Here is a 9,918-nt window from a genome sequence, read left to right as displayed (position 1 = left end):
TGTGTCACATCTCTCTGAAGAGGATTAGAGTTTCTAAAATATACTTGAGGTGAGATCACGTAAAAAGGAAAAGACAGTGTTTCTGACATACTCAACGATGACCTAGTGATACTCAGAAGTTCTACCTTAAAATTGCATGTGTGTGTGTGTGCGTGCGTGCATGCATAACTATTTCAGATATGGATTGTCCTACTCACCCAAACTTCTCTTTGAAATTTAAATGGGAATTTCTCTAATAAAATTATGAGTCATCTCATAAAAACTACAAGTCAATTTATGCTAATTCCATGGTATGCCTACACAGCATAGCACGTATGCATATGACGTACATACACATATGCCAGGAGTGTTTTAAATAACAACTATCCATGACTGAGCTTTATATTAGGATCTCATTTAACATTTGTCACAGCCCTGTGTCATATTACCTGTATTTTATGTTTGGGGAAACTGAGGCTCAAATGGACTGCATTAACTTGCCTGTGGTCATACAGCTATAAAATGATGGAAACAGAACTTGTACCCAGTGTATTTGCTGTTTGTGCCACATGAGTCGACAGTGCTTGCTAGAGAGTTACGTGAAATCAGAACACGGGCAACACATTTTAATGAGCCCTTGCTGATGGCTTTCATCTAAGGTTAAGAGTCCAGGGATGAGAAATTTGGATTTTCCTATTTGAAAATCAAAACTCATATTTTTCAGAGGCAATTAGTAAGCAGTTTGACATCACTTGCCTGATGATAGAACAAGATCCATGAGTCAGAAATAGGCACTCAGGACCAGAGGACAGGTTTTTATGACCAAAAGCTACCTTCTCATTTCTCAAACCTCCAGGCATCCACTCCTTTGCACACAGAGGTTGTGCTCTTAACTTGTTTTAGCCTAAAACCAATCAGCATCAGGGATGATGATGGCTTCCCTGAGAGCTTAGCAAGTTCCAAACCTGGAAGACATCAAACCTTTGACATCTGTCCAGTTAAGACTCCACACTCACTCTTGGTTTCTATCAAAATCGTCTTTCCCCACACACAGAATATGACAGGACAAGGCAAAGAGAGGGTGGTAATAATGGACAGGCCACAAATACACCTAATACCATCAACAGTCATAAGCTGAAAAGATTTTATCCAGAGTCTCATCACAAAAAACATATTCTGAAAATGTTCGTGTATCATCTCCAGCACCCTAGGAAGCAGTCGTTTCAGGTCGCCACCCAGTCCCAAGCCTTGTATGTCAGTACTTCTGAAATCTTAATGTGCATACTTATCATGTGGGGATCTTGTTAAAATGCAGATTCTGATCTAATTGTTCTGGGTTGAGACCCAAGATTTTGCTCATCTAACGAGCTCCTAGAGGATGCTGAGGCTGCTGACCCATGAGTCGCAAGATTATGGGTGATTTCGATCAATTGACGATTCGATGCATTCCCCACCGTGAATGTCATGTCTATAAATGAGTCTCAGGACTGGTTTACATGAACAGGATGAAGGCAACATCGTCAGAATCCCACTAGCACAGTCTGGCTCCACGCAAGCTAAACCTGCAAGAGCATCAAGTCAGGCCTGGAAGGGAGATGTTTCCTAGGTTCTCACCAAGAACAGAAGACAGAATGAGGTCTGGAAATTAAGGTCGATCACATCGCCCCAAGCTTTTCCTGGATTCCATGCATAGTACAAGCCATGAGAGGTTCACAAATCAGATTCATGGGAGAGGATGGAAAACACGTGTCCAAGTTTGTCTATTGTGTTAGCTATTGTGTTAGCTAATCTATTCCAAAAAGTGTACCCCTATTTACGTATAAGTGAGTATTCACTTACAAAAATCTTTCTAAATTCTCTTCAAGGGCCATTTCTTTCTTCAATGAACCGAACGATGGCTGAAGTTTTTGTTGTTGCTGTTGTTGTTGTTTTCTGTTTTGAGACAGAGTCTCACTCTGTCCCCCAGGCTGGAGTGCAGTGGCGCCATCTCAGCTCACTGCAACTTCCGCCTCCCGGGTTCAAGCGATTCTCCTGCCTCAGCCTCCAGAGTAGCTAGGATTACAGGTGCGCACCACCACGCCTGGCTAATTTTTGTATTTTTAGTAGAGAGAGTGTTTCACTATGTTAGCCAGGTTGGTCTCGACCTCCTGACCTCATGATCCACCCACCTTGGCCTCCCAAAGTGCTGGGATTACAGGCGTGAGCCACTGCACCTGGCCTGGCTGAACTTTTAAGAAAAAAACAACAACAACTCTGAGAAATTGTGTCCTATTCCATACTCAATTAAATCATCTTGGACAGGCTGCTTTCCTTTGTGGTATGGATGTCATTACTCTTTGTTTTCAAGAAAGTTGTACTGGAATGAGTGGAGTTGGAATAAAGAACCCATAAAGAAGTGGTCATTCAATACCTGCTTCACGCCTACTGTGGTGTGAGTCACTATCAGGAAGACAAAATAAGGAAGCTAGAACTTCAGAGAAGGAAATTTAAATATACAAAAGAGTCCCTTTGCCCAACTGCAATTCCTGTCACCCGTAATCATGGTAAGTGATCCTAATAATGATTATCTTTGCTTGTATTATGATAAGGAAATTGATTTGAGCTGGGAAACAAGAAGAAACCATGTCTCTTCAGTAAAGCTCTTTCCACCCTCCCACACTCAACAAAAACTTCATAAAGCCACTGGTAACTCTTACGCCCCGCTCCACCGAGTCGACTCCTGCGACTGGCCTCACGCCCTTCTCAAGCACCCAGGGCCTTCCCCGGTGTGGCCTCAGCTTGTTTTTCCAGAGGGCGGCCGTCATTACCTGAATGGCAGGTTTGCTACGCAAGCGCCTTAGCATAGGGCTTTGTAGACATCATGCCTGGGCTGTCATTAGTGTCCTCTGAAAGTAATAATCAGCCAGCAGACCAAAGAAAGACATTCCAAGAAAATCCACTACTACCAGTGTATGGGGAAACCAGGGAATAGCTAATTGATGTGTTTTTAGTTCATCAAAGAAAGGCCTAACTTCCACACAGCACACAAGGATAGGTCACCCCAGAGTCTATTTATGACTATGCCCGGCTACAGCGCTGAGAGCTGGGGAAGGCTGCGCCCTTGTAGCTGGCAGCCCTGGGGAAGCAGGTAGCATCTCCCATCATTCCCTTATGGATAGGAGGCTGAGCCAGTGGAATATCTTAGTGTGGGAACATGGCCTTTTGCATTTCTCTCTCCATCTCCTGCTCTCCCCCTACAATGTTAGGTGCTCGGAAGTTTCCAGAAGAGGCCCTTCTACAAGAGACAAGCCATCATCTGTCTCCCTCCTCTGCCCAACCTCCAGTGTGGATCCACCAAAGGTCAATAGGGCCCTAGGGAGGAGATGACAGCACGCAAGTCTTCTCTTTTCCACCTACCCACACTGCCTCTCAGGCAGCCAGAGGTCAGAGTGACCAAGACCAGGCTCTGTCTCAGACTACACTGTGGCTGTCTTAACACAGCAGATATCTAGAGTCAGTCCCCTCCCCTTAGCATGAAGCAGAAGGAAGAAATGAGTCCCATGTGACAAGCACCTGCCCACAGCAGACAAAGGTTAAAACTACATCCTCCAGAGAGGTGCCCCTGAGTCTTCAGGCAACTGGCAAAGGGGAGCTGGGAGCTTGCACCTCTGAGCAAGCCAGAGACCCATCTTAGGGGTTCAGAGACTGAGCAGCCTGGGCAAAAGGAACCCCCAGACACCTGCAGGTGGGGATCATGGTGGATAAAGTCTGGGGCTGGGAGTTCAAGGCTTTGATCTTCTTCCAGTATCTTTGTGATATCTGATCCTCCCCATTTTTTCCCATCAGATGTGAGTAACGAGGAGAATTCATGGCCAACCCCAATAATCCTTTATAATAAAACTTTTTAAGTGGCCTTTGCTACTCTTTTTTTTTTTCTTTTCTTTTCTTTTTTGAGATGGAGTCTCGCTCTGTTGCAAGGCTGGAGTACAGTGGTGCGAGCTTAGCTCACTGCAACCTCTGCCTCCCGGGTTCAAGTGATTCTCCTGCCTCGGCCTCCCAAGTAGCAGGGACTACAGGTGCATGCCACCATGCCCATTGAACTTTTGTCTTTTAGTAGAGATGGGGTTTCACCATGTTGGCCAGGATGGTCTCCATCTCTTGACCTCGTGATCCACTCGCCTCAGCCTCCCAAAGTGCTGGGATTACAGGCGTGAGCCACCGCGCCCGGCCTCTGCTACTCTTAAAGAATCCAAGGATATCCAGAAGGGATTCATGTGCTCGTTTGGGTCCCACAGTAGATAGAGGTTTAGGGGCCTCTCAGATATTTGCTTCCTGTCCTCCATTTTGTTTGGGAACCTCTGATATTTACATAAAACTATCTTGCTGTAAAAGGGACAAAGACCTCGTCTTCTGCTTCCAGGGCTTCTCCTCTTGGTCATTTCTCGTGTCCTGGCCTCTGTGTCAGCCCCAGCTAAATGTTTCTTCTAGAGGAGGAAAAGGAGCATGCAACCTCTCACTCTCAAAAATGTAGAGGGGAAGAGGAAGTTTAGGTCAGGTAAAGAGAGACTAACACTGCAGGAGCAACCGTGTTTTCTCAGTCTCCCTAAACCTACTCCAAGCTGGAAGAAACAGTCTGTTCACAGAAAAAGCACAAAGGAAAGAAGGGTTTCAGAAGGTCGGGTAGTAGACAAAAAAAGTTTCAGTTCCTACCCTTACAATTACTCCTTCTCTAAGAGCTGGCTCCCTTCACAAGGCCACTTGTCAGAGTGTATTTCCGTGTTGGCATTTATGTCTTTCAGGCGTCCAAGTATCCTGTGGATCTTTCAACATATCCAAAGGCAGAAAGAAAAATGTTCTTGGATCAACTCCTAGAGAAATCTTAATAAACCACATTTTCCTGGGATATTTCAGGCCAGTCAGTGCCTGTCAGTTTTACACCGTGGCATCATTCTTTCCAGATATGGATTAAACCCTGCGATGAATGAAAAGATTAAAACTTCACCATTCCAGCAGCCGTCGTCTCTAAATTGCTGTGCTATCTCCTTAAAACTTCGGGCATTTGTATCATCCTGTCTGCCCTTCAGGGCCACTGCTTGTGTTGCAGGGAAGACAGAAAGCATGAGGGTTCCGAGCCATGGGCAAGGATGCTTGTCAAGAGTGTCATAAGGGGGACCAGGCATTGGGAAAGGAGTTGAACCAGAGGGACTTTCAGATTCAATTATTTTCCTCTTCATCGGAAAAGAGCTTGAGTTTTTAACCAACATGAAATAACAGATATATGGAAGGTGTGGAAGGTTTTGGAGGGCCATCAAAAAGACAGGGCATGGCCAAACTATAAAGTTTTATTAGGACACAGTCATGAACATTTGTTTGCATATTGTCTACAGCTGCTCTTGCACAATCGCCGCCAAGTGGGGTAGTTGCAACAGCCTCTCTGGCCCACACAGCCTAAATATTTATGACCTGGCCTCTACAGAAAAAAAATGTCCATCCCATGCTATAGATATTAACACAGGAGAAAATGAGTTGAAATTATAGCAGAACAGTCAGGCCTATCAATATTCTGCCAGTTGAAGGGGGCAGGCTATTAAATATAAAGTTGAGAGGACCTTGGCCCCTTAGCGTGCTATTAAAGATGACTGTGGGTCATCTCAAAAACACCTGGATGGTTTAGAACTGGTGCAATCATTGAGAAGATTGAAAAGCATCTACTTGAAAAGCAGATTCAAAAAATAGAAGATATATTTTGCTTTTCATTTTTAAAATTTTATAGCTTTCCGAATGTTTTTCAAGATAATTGATCAACTGTTGCCCGCTAAGAAGTAATGCTGTTCTTGGCAAAATGTCAATTTGAACAGAGAAAGGATAGGAATGGTGACTCACAAACCAGTTTTATCTGGAGCCTGGAAAAGATTGCTGTAGCCTTTTGGGATTAGAAGGGCACGAGCGCCACCTGCTGGCGATAGGGCAACATTAACCCGAACTCATCCTTTTTAGTGATCCAAGGCTTGGGTTGGACAAAAATCAATATCCATACAGTCTCATGGAGGAATCAAGGAATATCAGACATTGACAGTTCATGCCCAAGGGATGGTAGCATCTCGAAATTTAAGTAGTCTGTGTTACGTGTACAGTAGCAAAGAGCTACTACTAAAACAAGAGATCACCATGTTCTCCATTCATCTCCTAACCCCATTTTAAAAAACGTGGTTTTTTGTTTTGTTTTGTTTTTGAGACGGAGTTTTTGCTCTTGTTACCCAGGCTGGAGTGCAATGGCGCGATCTCGGCTCACTACAACCTCCGTCTCCTGGGTCCAGGCAATTCTCCTGCCTCAGCCTCCCGAGTAGCTGGGATTACAGGCACGCGCCACCATGCCCAGCTAATGTTTTGTATTTTTAGTAGAGACGGGGTTTCACCATGTTGACCAGGATGGTCTCGATCTCTTGACCTCGTGATCCACCCGCCTCGGCCTCCCAAAGTGCTGGGATTACAGGCTTGAGCCACCGAAAAAACGTTTTAAACTACAGCTTTCTGTATCTCATTAAACACAATTCCTTTAGCAATGAAAAAAGAACTTTCTTCCTTGTTTGAAATAGATCCTAGCCAAGGGTCTTGTTCAAAAGAGTCTGAATCATCTGAAATTGCCAGGATCCTACTCAGCTGATCCTTAGAAAAGACAACCTGAACAGAATTAGTTTGTCAACAATTGACAAAGATATGCCGGAGAGCCTGCAGCTGTGAAGAGGGCCGCCCTCCTTGACTGATGGACACGGGAATTGTAGGCTAGGGATTCAGGACACAGCCCTCTGTCCTCACCATTTTCCCGAGCCTCCTCTGAATTCCTCTGATGGATGAAAACAGAGGCTGGGATTTAAAGTATCTTTTTGTCATTTAGGCAACTCTGCTCTGCGTGATACATATTTTTTGGCCGGGTGCGGTGGCTCACATCTGTAATCCCAGCACTTTGGGAGGCTGAGGTGGGTGAATCAACTGAGGTCAGGAATTCAAGACCAGCCTGACCAACATGATGAAACCCGGTCTCTGCTAAATATACAAAAAATTAGCTGGGCATGGTGATGGGCACCTGTAATCCCAGCTACTCGGGAGGCTGAGGCAGGAGAATCGCTTGAACCCAGGAGGTGTTGGTTTCAGTGAGCTGAGATCACACCATTGCACTCCAGCTTGGGCAACAAGAGAGAAACTCTGTGTCAAAAAAAAAAAATTAATTAAACTGTTTTTTTGTTTTTTCCTTTTTAACACCAGTGTCCCAACAAAGAAGCTTCAGGAAAGGGGAAATTTTAAAATCATGAATCCTGTCATTGCCTCACTCTCTGAGGCTCTAAGACCAGGAATGTTTGCCAATAGATGGAGAAAAGGCCCTACGGACTGTAACTGTGGGGCTGTGTGAGGATGATGGCACAGACCAGTGGAGTGTGAGGACTGAGGCCGGGGTGGCTGCAGACTGTGTCAAAAACCAAGCATTAAGAGGTCAGGGACTTGGGACTTGAAATCACAAGGGTCTGAGAAGCAAAAACATTTTAAAAGGTAAGAATACTAAGCAAATTAATGTGTGGACTTGTGCATGCATCTAAGTTTCGCAATAAAATCAATGTGAACTTGGGTTTCATGACCACAGTGGCCGAAATAATAAGCCCTTCTGTTGGCCCACACACACACATACACGTGAGTTACAGGAAGAGTCTGAAGTCAAATAACAAAGACAAAGGGTAGGACAGCAACTCAGTCCCACAATTGTCTTTTTAAAATTAGCAGAACTTTGAAAGCAAATTCTAAGTAGACTGATTCGAAGGATAAAGCAGGGAGAAAGTATGAGTGCCCATACCCTGAGTTAATCAAAAACATTTATCTGTTTCTCAAAATGCCCATGAGGACTTAAGGCAATGGGTCCTAGGTTAAAAACACAAAGAACTGCAGCTTCTGATTTTTCAGACTTGAAAATACTGTGACCCAATTCTATCCTCCGGGATATGCACACAGCGCACTTTATAATTCATAAAAGCCTGATTTATAGCCTCAATCTACAACATTACGTCTCCCAGGAGATTCCAACATGCAGTTTAAGAAGGGGGACCACTGGCTAAAAGGTTTCTTTTGAATCTAACGGAATTCAACATTAAACTGGAAATGGAAAGAAAGAATGAAAAGAAAGAAGAACAGAAGAAAGGCAGTGGAAAGGAAAGAGGAAAGGAAAGGAAAAGGAGACAGAGATAGGGTGGGGGGAAGCTGGGAGGGAGAGAGGGAGGAACAGAGGAAGGGAGGGAAGCAGGAAGGGAGGAAGAAAGGAAGGGAGGAAAAGAGGGAGGGAGGGAGAGAGGGAGAAAGGGAGGGAAGGAGGGAGGGAGAGAGGGAGAAAGGGAGGGAGGGAGGAAGGGAAAGGAAAGGAAGGAGAGAGAGAGAGGGAGGGAGGGAAGGAGGGAAGGAACTCTACAGCCACACAACGTATCCATCCAAGAGCAAAGAAGAAACCCAATCCTCCAGTAGAGGACGCAAAAGCTAAATAAACACTTTTTTTTTTTTTTTTTTTTGAGAGACAGAGTCTTGCTCTGCTGCCAAGGTGCCAGGCTGGAGTGCAGTGGTGCGATCTCGGCTCACTGCAACCTCTGCCTCCCGGGTTTAAGCAATTCTCCTGCCTTTTTAAACGTCATGGAATCTTAAGACTTTAGAACCCAAATGTTCCATTTTCTCTCCAATGATACTATTTCCTTAAACGTCATGGTAACAGAGTTACCCCACATCTCCTGACCCCATACCCTGTGTTCTTTCCCAGAACAAAGCTGACATGAACGATTCTTGTTATGATCATTTACCCACAGAAACATGCAATCAAATTTCTTATTTTAATTAAGGAACATGGCAGAATACATTTTCCTTGGTAGTAGACAGTATAAAAACAAGAAGGATCAAAAACACAAATAAATGTTTTCCTCTTTCAAACAGAACAATTGGACTCCTGTTCATCCATGCAGCCACTTAATAACCACGGACAACACACTTTCTATGTTAGAGGCTTTCTATGTTAGATGCTGTATCCCTGACACCTCTTTACAGCTCTTTATTGAGGTTCTAAATATCCTGGCCTATCCTTCAGATGCAGCATTTCATGGGACATGCTGCTGGATCTCCTGTGTGTGCTTCCTTCTGTGGCTCCAGGTGGCACGCCAGGGCAGTGCCCAGGAGGAGCAGAGGATTTCCAGGTGAGCGCCTATACCCACTGCACATCCCACGCTCACTCTTCAACACACATTTGTCAGCAAACGTCCAGTCCTCAAGCTTCAAGCTTCAGAAATTGTATTTTATCAAGGTTGGTCAGGAGCTAAGGGAATGGAGCCAGCTAAACCCAAGGAACAAGAGGCCCCTAACGGAAGCTGTCTTGCTGTTTTGCCGTTATACCGTGCACCTGTCCTGGATCAATGTGCGCGCTGAATTAGGTATCAGAAAATCGTTTGGCGGTCATGGAGTATGGGTAATGGATTGAAAGGCATTTTTCTATGGAATGTGAAAGCTACTTCAGTGCCAAATGACCACATCTTGTGATGAGGGCACCATGTCTGCCAGACGGCACAGGTGGCACCACACTGCTGTCTCTTTCAGCCTCTGCCTAGTTCCCACTTCAGCCGGGTGTTCCTGCTTACATCTGTGGCAAAGCCTCAGCTAGCTTCTCCTCCCAGACAGAATCCTCCTAAACACACTGTCTACCTTCCAGGGGACAACAGACTTCTTCACTTTGTACCTGGGTGATACCAGGCTCTCAGAATTCCTAAGGATCAAGGGGTGGGTGGAAGTACAGGTGGATGCGTGGAGAGAAGGCAGTGCCAGTTACTCAGACTGTGCCTAGGCTACCAGCATCCTGGGCTTCCTGCCCCCGTTCGGGAGGCATTAGGGGTCTCACTCTGAATCATTACTAGTTTGGTCTTTAGCTTTTATTTCCATTTCTTCCAA

The sequence above is a fragment of the Cebus imitator genome, unplaced genomic scaffold (assembly GCF_001604975.1).
Source record: "Cebus imitator isolate Cc_AM_T3 unplaced genomic scaffold, Cebus_imitator-1.0 Scaffold228, whole genome shotgun sequence".
Taxonomy (NCBI): domain Eukaryota; kingdom Metazoa; phylum Chordata; class Mammalia; order Primates; family Cebidae; genus Cebus; species Cebus imitator.
This window is presented reverse-complemented; position numbering follows the sequence as displayed.